This window comes from Schistocerca nitens, chromosome 11, assembly GCF_023898315.1.
Source record: "Schistocerca nitens isolate TAMUIC-IGC-003100 chromosome 11, iqSchNite1.1, whole genome shotgun sequence".
NCBI lineage: Eukaryota > Metazoa > Arthropoda > Insecta > Orthoptera > Acrididae > Schistocerca > Schistocerca nitens.
In genome coordinates this window covers 71,760,034-71,772,971 of record NC_064624.1, presented here as the reverse complement: position 1 = coordinate 71,772,971, position 12,938 = coordinate 71,760,034, and the positions used below count along the sequence as shown (strand labels likewise).

The 12,938-nt window shown below is 44.6% G+C and overlaps 1 protein-coding gene across 1 annotated transcript in view; it reads left to right on the top strand.

Moving 5' to 3' along the window:
- The first annotated feature begins 8,082 nt into the window (after positions 1-8,082).
- LOC126213207 (ankyrin-2-like) overlaps positions 8,083-12,938 on the top strand; it is a 53,635-nt gene continuing 48,779 nt past the window's right edge. Inside the window, exon 1 of the mRNA XM_049940839.1 lies at positions 8,083-8,158. The gene's annotated coding sequence lies outside the window, so the exon portion shown is untranslated. The remainder of the gene's footprint in view (positions 8,159-12,938) is intronic.

Here is a 12,938-nt window from a genome sequence, read left to right as displayed (position 1 = left end):
CCAAAGCAGTACCAGTTTTATACGTCAACCAACTTCGCAAATGATACGTAAAATGACAGACTACGAATGTGGTCAGGTGATTGGGGTGTCACTTGTGTCACACGTCTGTACGCTAGATTTCCCCATACCTAAACATCCCTAGGTTCACTGTTACAGATTTGATAGTGAAGTGGAAACGAGGAGGGAGACGTACAGCACAAGAGCGTACAGGCCGACCTCGTCTGTTGACTGACAGAGAGCGCCAACAGTTGAAGAGGGTCGTAATGTGTAATTTATCCAGACCATCACACAGGAATTCCAAACTGCATCAAGATCGACTGAAAGTACTACGACAGGTATGTGAGAGGTGAGTGAAACTTGGATTTCGTGGTCGAGCGGCTGCTCATAAGCCACACATCACGCCGGTAAATAGCAAACGACGCCTCGCTTCCTGTAAGGAGCGTAAACACTCGACGGTTGAACAATGGAAAAACGCTGTGTGGAGTGACGAATCACAGCACAGTTTGGCAGGGTGTGGTATGTCGAATGCGAAGTGAACGTCTTTTGCCAGTGTGTGTCGTGCCAATAGTAAAATTCAGAGGGCAAACAGTAAACTTCTACACGTGTTAGTTGTAAATAAGCTGGAAAAGAGTAACACTAGACAGAGCGGTGGACGAGTATACTCCCATATCTTGTTAAGCTGGTTTCTCAGACCCCAGGTTCCATACCTCAAATTGTTCAGTGGAGCAATCTCTATGTCCTGTTGAATTCTTGTTCGACCTTACGGAAACACCCGGTATGTAATGTTAACAGTATCGGTCCTTTGACACGTCCTTTTGATGCGAATGAAATCACCTTTCCACCTGACGATGTATTTCCTTTAACAGCAGCGTGCTGAATTCTGGCCGCAGGGAAGGCTTGAGCCTGGCCCCCTGACCGGCGACGTCTTGTTTCATCAGCAAACGGAGAGCCGGCACTGCCCCAAGTGACTTCCTGAAGTCAGTAGACTAGGAGGAATCAAGCTGGCCGCCGATGTCTACAGCGCTCTGACACTCAAGGAGAGTACGTGATACGTGAGCATAAAACTTGTTCCATAACTCAACAGCAGCTTGACGTCAGCAATGATTGCTTCTAATTTCCTTCTTGGAAAATGTCAAGACTTGTGTTTTTTTCATTTACTTTGTTGCTCCACTTGTTCTTGTTTTAAAGCTGTTCTTTTGGTTTTTGCCATTCGAATTTTCATTAGAACGGCAACAAGAAATGAACTCTCCTTTACTTCGTGTTATCTGGTCGCAAAACGGCACGCTCTGGTGAAGGCGAGGCCCGCGCTATCGCTGGCGACCCCTACGCTGTTGACCCGCGACGAGTCCAGGGAGCGCCTGAGCGTTTTCATGGTGGATAGTCACTCATCAGTGCAGCTGGCCACTGGTTTCAAGCAAGCTGCGAAACCACAACTAAACGATTCGACTGTCATTCCACGACGAAAGGAGTTCCACAAAAGCTTCAAAAATAATTGTATCTTAATGTCTGATGATGTGTTCATTGCACTGGTATGATTTCACGTTGTTACACTTCATCTCTCTCATTCTATTAAGCCCATTCATTTCAGATAATTTATTTTACTCAAATATGATATATTATATTTATTTTTCTCATATTAATTGCAAATATATATGGGTTTTGGGAAGATCAGCTATTAACGTTACCATATCTAACGCATTTATTGCAAAATTACAAAAAGTCTTAATTGGATCATATATACTGAAGGAGCTGAAGATACTGGTACTCCTGCCTATTTTCATAGAGGGCCCCAGCGAACACGCAGAAGTGCCGCAACTCGACGTGTCATGGACTCCACTATTGTCTGAAGTAGTGCTAGAGGGAAATGACTCCAAGAATCCTGCAGAGCTGTCCATAAATCCGTAACGGTACGAACGGGTGGAAAGTTTTTCTGAACAGCACACTGCAAGGCATCCCACATATGCTCAGTAATGTTCATGTCTGGGGAGTTTTGTGGCCAGCGGAAGTGTTTAAACTCAGAAGAGTGTTCCTGCAGCCACTCTGTAGCAATTCTGGACGTGTGGTGGTGTCGCATTGCCCTGCTAGAAATGCCCAAGTGCGTCGGAATGCACAATGGACAGAAATGAATGCAGGTGACCAAACAAGATGGTTACATTCGTGTCACCTGTCAGAGTCGTATCTATACGTATCAGGAGTCCCATATCACTCCAACAGCACACGTCCCACACCATTATAGAACAATGAACAGACCTCTGCTGACATGTAGGGCCCACGGATTCATGAGGCGGCGTCTAGACGCTAGATACAATTTCAAACGTGACTCGTCCGACCAGTCAACATGTTTCCAGTCATCAACAGTCAATATCAGTGTTGACAGGCCCAGGCGAAATATCCTCAGACCACTGGAAGAATGTGAGAGTTCCTATTTCACATAATGCAGATGCTCACAAGTGAAAATTCTACAGACCCACAAATTTAGTGAGGTACAGTCGCCATATGTTCAGACGAATTATTTATGGAAGAACGGAAAAAGTGACAAAAAACTCATGTCAGGGCAGATAAGCATATGCTCCAAGGAAATGCAGGCATACACCAGGCTGCACTTACCCTGCAACTTTCTCTAGAACAGAAAGGCAAACATTTTGTTATAGCGTTTGTAGATTTAGGGAAATTTTTTGACAATGTTGATTGAAATACCTCTTCGAGTTCTCAAAGACACTGAGATGAAATATACACTCTGTGATCCAACATATCCGGACGTCCCCAAAAACGTGCGTTTTTCATATTAGGTGCATTGTGCTGTCACCTACTGCCAGGTACTCCATACCTTCGACCTCAATAGTCATTAGAAATCATGAGAGAGCGGACTGGGGAGCTCCGCGGAACTTCTGAACTTCGAATGTGGTCAGGTGATAGCGTGTCACTTGTGTCACACGTCTGTACTCGAGATTTCCACACACCTAAACATCCCTAGGTCCACTGTTTCCCATGTGATACTGAAGTGGAAACGTGAAGGGACTCGTAGAGCACAAAAGCGTACAGGCCGACCTCGTCTGTTGAGTTACAAAGACTGACGACAGTTTAAGAGGGTCGTAATGTGTAATAGGCAGACATCTTTCCAGACCATCACACGGGGATTCCAAACTGCATCAGGATCCACTTCAAGTTCTATAACAGTTAGCCGGGAGGTGAGAAAACTTGGATTTCAGGGTCAAGCGGCTGCTCATAAGACACACATCACGCCGGTAAATGATTAACGACGCCTCGCTTGGTTTAAGGAGCGTAAACGTTGAATAGTGGGAAAACGCTGTGTGGAGTGACGAATCACCGTACACAATGTGAAGATCCGATGGCAGGGTGTGGGAATGGCGAATGCCCAGTGAACGACCTCTGCCAGCTTGTGTAGTGCGGTGGTGTTGCGGTGTGGTGGTGTTTTTCTTGGAGGGGGCTTGCACCCCTAGTTGTTTTGCGTGGCACTATCACAGCACAGGACTAAATTGATGTTTTAAGCACCGTCTTGCTTCCCACTGTTGAAGACCAATTCGGGATGGTGATTGCATCCTTGAACAAGATCGAGTACCCGTTCATAATTGACGGCCTGTGGCGGATTGGTTACACGACAAGAACCGGGATGAACTGGCTTGCACATATCCCTGTCCTGAATCCTATAGAACACCGCCGAGATGTTTTGGAACGCGAATTCGTACGAGGCCTCAGTGATCGACATCGACCCCTCTCCTCGGTGCAGCACTCTGTGAAGGATGAACTGCTGTTCCCCAAGAAACCTTCTAGCATCTAATTGAAGGTATGCCCGCGACAGTGTAAGCTGTCATCAAGGCTAAGGGGGGGCCAACACCAAAAGGAATTCCAGCATTACCGATGGAGGGCGCCGCGAACTTGTAAGTCATTATGAACCGGGTGTCTGGATGGTTTTGATCAGATACTGTACGTAGTGAAAGGTTATTCACATTAAGTACAGAAACAAGATGGTGGTTATAAGTGCCGATGGAGAGAGACGGGATTGCAAACAATCGCCGCTTCTATTGAGTCTGTACGTGGAGCAAGCTTTGAAGTAAAATCAGGAGACATTTTGTAAGGTAATTAAAGTTCAGGGTAAAAAAATAAAAACATTTAAGTATGGTTACGACATCCTAATGTTATAAGGCTTGCGAAGGACTTGGAAGAGCACTTGGAATAAATGGATAGTGAGTTGATATATTATAAGATGAACATCGAGATTAGTAATCAACGACAATTAAGTGTGGCAGAATTACATGAGGCAGTGCCATGGTAATTCGATTTGGAAATGAGACACTAAAAGTAGTAGATGACTTTTACTGTTTGGATAGCAAAATAATTGATGAAGACCGTAGTGCAGATGATATAGAGTGTAGAGTGACAATAGCAAGGAAAGCTATACTGAAGAAGTGTTTGTTAAGGTGTAATATCAGTTTAAGTGTTAGGGAGTATGACATGTAGGCATTGGTTTGGCAGTAAATCGTGGATGATTAACAGATCAGACAAGAAGTGAATATAAGCTTTTACAGCATGGTGCTATTTAAAAAAAATGTTGAAGGTATGATGGACTGAATGACAAATGAAAAAGATAGAAGAGACAGACAAAAATTTGTACCAAGGCAGGGATTTGAAATGAGGATCATGCGCACTACGGAGAAGCAGTAACCGCTACGCCACGCTGGCACAATGGCTTTGCACAACTCCACAGACTATCCTAGAGCACCTCCCTCCCCAAACCAAATCCGTATTCACACCTGAGGCCGTTTGGTAGGAATGGGAATTTTAATTGAACATTGAGGCATGCAAGGGTAGTGCACACTGTTCTGCAAACCCACCGTGGCAGGGTGGCGTACTAACCAGCACAGCTGCCTAGGGTGCAGTCTACATATATCTGATGTTTCAGACTTGAAGAGATCTCTGGAACCATATACTTTCATTTGATTAAGTGAGGAAGTACTTAAATGAATTGGGGAAAAGCAAATTTATGACTCAACTTGACTAAAGGAAGAAACTAGTTGATAGGAGACGTCTTGATGCAATAATGAGCTGTCAATTTCATTGTGTAAAGATACGTGGGCAGTGGGGGTAAGAGTTGTGGAAGGAGACCGAGGCTTCAGTAGAGTAGGTACATTGAAATGAATATAGATTGCTGTAGTTATACAGGAATTAAAAGACCGATGACCTCATCGGAAACAATCAACGGAAGTTGTATAATGATTGTAAGGTAGGACTAAAACTTGAATAAAGGTAGCTGATTTGAGTGTATACCAAAGCGGACTGCCCAACGTGTCTTAACGCTCACTCCGTGTAATGCGACGTGGGAACAGTGATCATAACAAGCAAGACGAGTGTCACACCTCGTTAATGACAGCAGGCATCAAACCTATTATTGATTGCTGCTGTCACTGTATGTATGGTCATTTCGACATGTTTGCGAGTGAACTTTGCTGACAGAACCGTATCCACTGGACATTTAGCGTTGGTAGCCCGCAGCACACGAGACTGCTGGTCTTCAGCTGTGCCAGACAGCACAGGAACTGGGCGGTAGCCGGCTGGAGGTGTGCCGTTTGGCCCGACGTATCACAGGTCTGCTCCCTCGTCAAGTGACGCGTGGCCCTGAGTGCACCGAAGAAGCAACGAGGCGTTCTGCCCGGTACGTGTGGAGGCTGCAGTTCACGCTGGAAGCGGCTCAGTCAGCTTTCGCGGTGTTTGGTGTACCGTTACTCAGGCCCGTTCATTCAGGTTACCGTGAACGTGAACCATCGTGTGTACTTTGGTACATTCTCGGTGTCCTGGTGTTGCCGTTACTGAGCCGTGACTTCCTGCGATGCTACTGGCAGGATAGTTTCTCTGTCGAAGCTACGCTCTTTGCGGCGTCCAGGTTGGCCAGCGCCCTCTAATTGGGACGGCCGCGGCCCGCGAGGAGAGGCGGCAGTGAGAGGGGGAAGGAGGCAGCGCGCGGGGCGCCGCGAGCAGCCGGCCGGCGCTCCGTGTACTGCGGGGACGCACCGTGCTGACACTCCGGCGCCTGGGTCTGGCGGAAGCAGTCACCGGCCAACACGGGCTCTGTTTGAGAGCCGGGTCTGTCTGGAATCCTGAGCAGAGCGCCGGAGCTTACCCTGGCGAGCAAGCTAACGACCATCTCCTGAACTAACTGTAAATGGTGAGTCATTTTTCGTAGAACTAGTCATTGCTCCGTGTAGCCTCTTTGATTTCCGCTAGTCATTCCTTCAACCACTTGGATGTGGGATACTTGGTATTGCAAGTCCGTCTAACTGCACTGTGCCCTGGTTCTGTTGCTTTACAAGTGTGGCCGATATTCGGCGATTCCTTTTATTACTATTATTGTTAATATGTTAAGTCGTCAATTTTATGAGTCAAAGCTTATTCTCTGTATAAAACTCGAGCCGCCAATTTAAATTGGAATTGCCAACTTCATTGTCGTTGGCAACTGTAATAGTAACAACTTTGCATCTTCAAATGGCGCTTTGCTTTTTAACGATGTGTGCGGATTGTCTGATCATTTTCACCTTGAACTAGTTGTGGTTTAAAAATTTATCAAGTGAAATTTGACGTCATTGGAGACTGTGTAATGAACTATTGCTTTAACAGTAACTGGGATTGGCACACTATAACGTTTAACATCTCGTCCAGCTTTTGGCGCTACCCAGTACTTGGCTGTTGGTTTTAGGATTTTAGTGAACTGTGTATTAATACTGGGTTTGTGTGATCTAGAAGCCGTTATTGATTTGCGCAGGCCCTCCTGCCTGTTGGTGTCACTTTAGCTCTCGAGCACGGAATTGAGACGCGCGGCCGGTGTGAACGCCAAACGTCGAGAAGGTGCTGATTGCTTTCAGGCTATCGTAACATCATATTCCCGAATGTTTTCCATAATAGTTAATTCACGGATTTATGAGACCTTGCTATTTGAGTATTTGTTTTGAAACCAAATAGCTTTTACAAATTGTAAGTTTTCATATTCGCAAGTGATTAGTGAGCTCAGAACTGTAGTTATGATATGGTTACATTTGTGTAAAGTAATTCTTTATTAATTTAAAGTTGTGGCTATGAGGCTGTTTCTCTTTAAAATTATGTTTTGAATTATTCTCATTGCTTTTATGCAATTGAATAACCGGTGTAGATCATCCCAATTTGCAAATGCTAACCAAGCATTGTGTTGTTAACAGTGCTCTGTTTTAATTAATGCCCTGAGAATAAATTTTTGTGTCCACAAATGAGGTGAGCATTCCACTCCAAAAGCCCATGTGCCCTGCTTACTGTTCTACCATCTTACCACTTACTTCTGCACTTCCTGATGAGCGTGATGACTGGGAGTTATGTGATGTCCTTAGGTTAGTTAGGGTTAAGTTGTTCTAAGTTCTAGGGAACTGTTGACCATAGATGTTAAGTCCCATTGTGCTCAGAGTCATTTGAACAATTTTTTTTCCTGATGAGCATGCTGTAGACACTCCCGTTTGGATAGATGACAACAGCCACATTCACAGGACTGAATGGATACGTTCCCCTCATGACAAACGCTCAGGAACCCGATCACATCTTAATAGCCCCACTAAATCTATCGATGTTAGTCCCATAGAAATGCGAGTCTGCGAGTTCCTGGAACAGTGTGTGATCGCAGCTCACCCCCAACTAGTAGCTCTACAGATGTAGTCATCATTTGGTGCATATCATACGAAATCCCTGTATTTCCTTCGTAGCCGAATGGAGGCCACTGTCAAGGGTACACGCAGTGTTGACGGTATTTTAATCCTCACGGCGTTCCTGTCGGGGGATGGACTGGAACAGGCTCTGATGTGAGCACCCTGCTGTGAGCTGGTACCTGGAAGATGCAGCGAAGTCAGAATGAGCAGCAGAGCGGTTGCCATAATTATCTCGTGCCCTTCAGGTCAGTGCTGCCAGGCGTTGCGCAAGAATACTTCCAACGTCGGACGCCGAGAAAGTTTGATCAGGGAGCGCTATAGGAGGGGGGGGGGGCAAGGGATGAGGTGGAGGGGTTCTGGAGCGGAGGGCAGACTGCGGACAGAGTAGTCTGGCAGTGGCCAAGATAAGGATAAAAGGCGGTCTTCGCGACAGCCCACTACACTGGCTGCAGCGGCACAGAGCAGAACTCACACATCTGGTAAGTCTCTATGTGTTTCTTCCAGCACTGTGCGGTGTGCTGTGCGTATCACTTTCCTCAAATTGACGGTCTCCCGTTCTCATTGTTATCCTCCTTAATATCGGTATCTGTGAAAACGAGACTAGCTAGAGGTGGTACCGAGTTTTAACACAATTTTCTCAAATGTTTCTACGACCTCTAGCGCAACAACTCTTGATATGCATTCCGGTATCGATTCCCGTCATCTACACATTTCAGCAGCTACTGATTCTTACGGCACAGTCGACGTAATGGCGCCACTGGTCACACTAACTATTGTTACATGTTGTGTGCACTAGAAACAGGTTCCCGAGTGCATGCTACTTTCGATGCAAACTTGTCAGATCCGACAACTGAAGGACTACAGATCTGCTGGAATACTGCCGTACGGTCCTCATATACAGGGTGATTCACAAAGATATGCAAATGTTTAGTTACGGAGTTATGGCTAGTAAAAATTTTGCCTGAAATTTAGCAACTTCGCTAATATGAAGATATCGCAAAACTGGATGAGATTAAAGTAAAGCACGATTCCCATTTATTTTGTTGTTATTGGTCTGATGAATCTAATAAAACGTGTCCCAGGCGTGTATCTACAATAGTTTTCCGGAATATCCAGAGAAGCAAAGGCGTCATTTCGTGAAATTTTAAATTTATTAACTACTTGGCCTAATTTGTTTTTTTTTTTTTAAATTCCAGACAATTGCAGAAAGTTTTCAACAGAAGTTGTAGAGAATTTAATTTTGGGAAAATTGTGGTAAAAGCGTTAACTGAAACTGTATGAATGTGTCACATAATCTGCTTTTATTTATACCACAGCACACGTGAATTCGTGTTAAACCGGAAAAAAACGAAGCTCACTTAAGAAACTTGTACAAAGTATATAAAATTTCGCAATACAATCACAATCACAATAAATGTTCAAAAACGTCTCCACCGAGTTCAGTGCATTTAGCTGCACGTGTATGAACAGATTTTGTTGCTCTTTTCAGTTTCACAGACTTGTTCATAATTTCGTCTATTGCATTCATAATGCAACCAAGTAGTGCCTCACGTTTATTGACTTTGTCATCATAATCTATGCCTTTCATCCATCCCCATAAACGAAAATCCATTGGTGTTAAATCGGGCAATCTGGGTGGCCACAGACGTGTAGCACCACAAACCAACCCATTTCTGCGGAAAATGTTCATTTAAATGTGAAGTATCTGCGCTGGTGAAATGTGGAGGCGCGCCGTCATATTGAAAATACATTTGCAGTCACGTAGCAAGCGGAATATCTTCGGGCAAGTGGGGCATTTCTTCTTGAAGGAATTGTAAGTACGACATGCCACTTTGACGTCCTGGGAAAATGAATGGTCCAATAAAGTGAGTGTTGATTATACCAGACAACAATTTTATGCTGAATCGCTGCTGGAAATTGTGCTGCACTGTTGCTTGTGGGTTTCCTTCAGACCATACGTACTCGTTAAAAAAATTGTTTATACTATCTCGAGTAAACAGTGCCTCATCAATAAATAAAACGTATTTGTGTAACTGTCGATTAGTTTTTAATCAGTTGCAAAACTCCAAGCGAAGGGCAGGATCTCCCAGGTGTAAATGATGCCCTTTTTGTTTATGGTAGAGACACACATAATTGTACTTCAGTGTACATCATACCTTACATTGTGAAATGCCTAATAGTTAAGAGATACGCCGTGTTCCGTACACAGGCTACCTTGAACAGCATCCATAATATCTTCATCATCGTCTTCACGTGTCGAGCTCTCGTACTGATTATGAACGCTAGGTAGAGAACCTGTCTCCTGTAACATTCGAAATACTCCACTAATGATTCATCAATTCGTAATCCTCCGAGATGGATAACGTCCGCGATATTCGTTAATATCAACCGTAGCATTGGCATCACATTTTCCATAAATAAACAATATATCGGCGTATTCATACGTCGTAAATTTGAAAGGCATCCCTATTTCAGAAATAATCTACAAACTACAACAGTTACTATATGGTTTTACTTAAATACACTGTTCTTATTGTGTTCTCTGATTGAACAGTACAGAAAACTAACTCGTGTAAAGGTTAGGGAACGACTAAAACAACTCATTAATGGTAACCAAGAATGACATAAACGTTTCTACATTCTTAATGAAAAGTAAACAGATTTACTTGTATAACAACCTTACCTTCTCTGGACGTTCCACTGCAGATAGACGTCTGGGTCATGTTTTATTAGATTCAATAGACCAGTAACAACAAGATAAATAGAAATCGTGCTTTAATTTAACCTCGTACAGTTTTGCGAGCGTGATGCTTGGCTAATGAGCAGCCGCTCGACCACGAGACCCAAGTTTTCTCACCGCCCACCTAAGTCATAGTACTTGCCGTGGATCCTATTGCAGTTTGGAATTCCTGTATGATGGTCTGGGCAGATGTCTGTTTATAACACATTACGACCCTCTTCAACTGTAGGCGCTCTCTGTCAGTCAACAGACGAGATCGGCCTGTACGCTTTTGTGCTGTATCACATTGGAAACAGTGGGCCTAGTGATATTTAGGATTGTGTATGTATGACACAAGTGACACCTAATGACCTGGCCACATTCGAAGTCTGTGAGTTTCGCAGAGCGCCCCATTCTGCTGTCTCACAGTGACGAATGACTGCAGATATCGGTCATATGGAGTTCCTGGCAGTAGGTAGCAAACAATGCACCTAATACGAAAAACTTATGTCTATGGGGGTGTCCGGATGCTTTTGTTGTGGGGGTGTCCGAATGCTTTTGTTCTCGTAGTGTTTGCCTATGACCTCCCATTAAACCCCTGGACCCATTTCACCGAAATATGACAAACTACATGACTGTATGAGCATCATCACTGCTTGTCTTGTAGCCTTCCAGGTCGATAGGAGTGGGAATATGGACCATATCGTATTTTGACAGCTCATGCCATATCAGCTGCTCCGTATAATAGGCATGTTGTGTTCATATAGAGGTGGCTGGTCTTAGGAACCTGCTTTGCTGTGATGCCGACTAATCGACTGTACAAAATGGTTTAACAGTGGGTAGGCTGTACTGATCAACAGTGTGTTGGGACCAAGTAGAACTGACCTGGTTTATCGATTTTCTTTGCATGACATCAGGGGCACTGATTGGTTTCAAGTCCCTGATGTGTAAGCTGCAATCCACAATATGTTTGTTGTGGGAATATTATCAGCCTGATTTATCGACATGTTTAGTAATGGCTACATATGTGGGTGGGCATGGCTGGGGAATTTCTAAATGGATAGAGGAGGGAATGGACTGAGGGAGGGACCAGGAAATGATGGACTGGATAAGTGGAGGCAGGGGGAGATGATAGGAGGCGGTGGACCGACAGAGAAGGAGCAGGAGAATACATAAAGAGAGATGGGAGTGGGAGGAGGTGAATACTGAGTGGCCGGGAGTAGAAGATGAATGAGGAGAGGCGGCTGGAGTAGATGAGTGGGGGATAGGAGGAGATGGGTAGGAGAGATGGGCAGGAGGAGAGGAAAAAATGTAGGGAAGAAGAGATGGTTCAAAATGGCTCTAAGCACTATGGGACTTAATATCTGAGGTTATCAGTCCTGTAGACTTAGCACTACTTAAACCTAACTAACCTAAGAACATCACACATATCAATGCCCAAGGCATGATTCGAACCTGCGACTGTATCAGCTGCATGGTTCCAGACTGAAGCGCCTAGAACCGCTCGGCCACAGTGGCCAGTGAAGAAGAGATGGGTTTGGAGAAGAGGAGGACAGGAAGGTAGAGAGGTGTAGGAGATAATGGAAAGAGAAACGGTGGCAGGAGGAGATGGATAAGAGAAAGGAGAAGTGGAAAGGGAAGGATGGGAGATGCAAAGGGAGAGGGTGCAAGAGGAAATGGATATATAGAGGGGGCAGATTTAGATGGAATAATAGATTGGAGGCAGGAGGAGTTGGAGAGGGAGAGTGATGGAAAGGCTATGGACAAAGTGGGGAGGAGGATGTGGACAGTGAGAAAAGGGAAAGGAGAAAATGGAGAGAGGGGGTGGAGAAGATGGACAGAGTGAGAGGGAGGAGGAGGAGATGTAGAGAAAGAAAATAGAGGAGATAATCAGAGGTAGAGGGAGAATGAGATGAACTGAGACAGGGGTTGCAGGAGCCAGATGGATAGTGTAGGTGAGTAGTTGTAAGATGGAAAATGATGAGGGCATACGACTGGACAGACAGACAGAGGGGTGAGGAGGAGATGGATGAAGACAGTGTGCAGGCAGAGATGTATGCAATATATGTGCCATACAGGTTTGCAAGTGAAATTGTGGGAACAGTGACATACAACTGATCCTCTAAACTGTACACCCATATCACAGACATTATAGTCAGTAAGATTTAGGAATATACAGGCTGATCCAACTTTATAAAGTACCTTGAATTATCGGTACATGGACAGCACTGACTCAGGAAATATCTTTCTTATGGAACCCTACTGGCTTTTTGTCCACACAAAGTAATTACTGCTATCGACAGAGGACCTGTAGTTGATTCCATAATTCTAGACCTACAGATAGCTTTTGACACCGTTCCTCACAACCAGCTTCTAATAAAATTACATACCTGTGGAGTATCATCTGTGACTGGATTCGTGAGTTTACGCTATAAAGCTCTCATTATTCATCTCTTTGTGCTCCATCTCTCTTTCCATCCCTCTTTATCCCCATCCATCCCTATCTGCCCCTTTCTCTAGCATTCCCTTCTCTATGTATT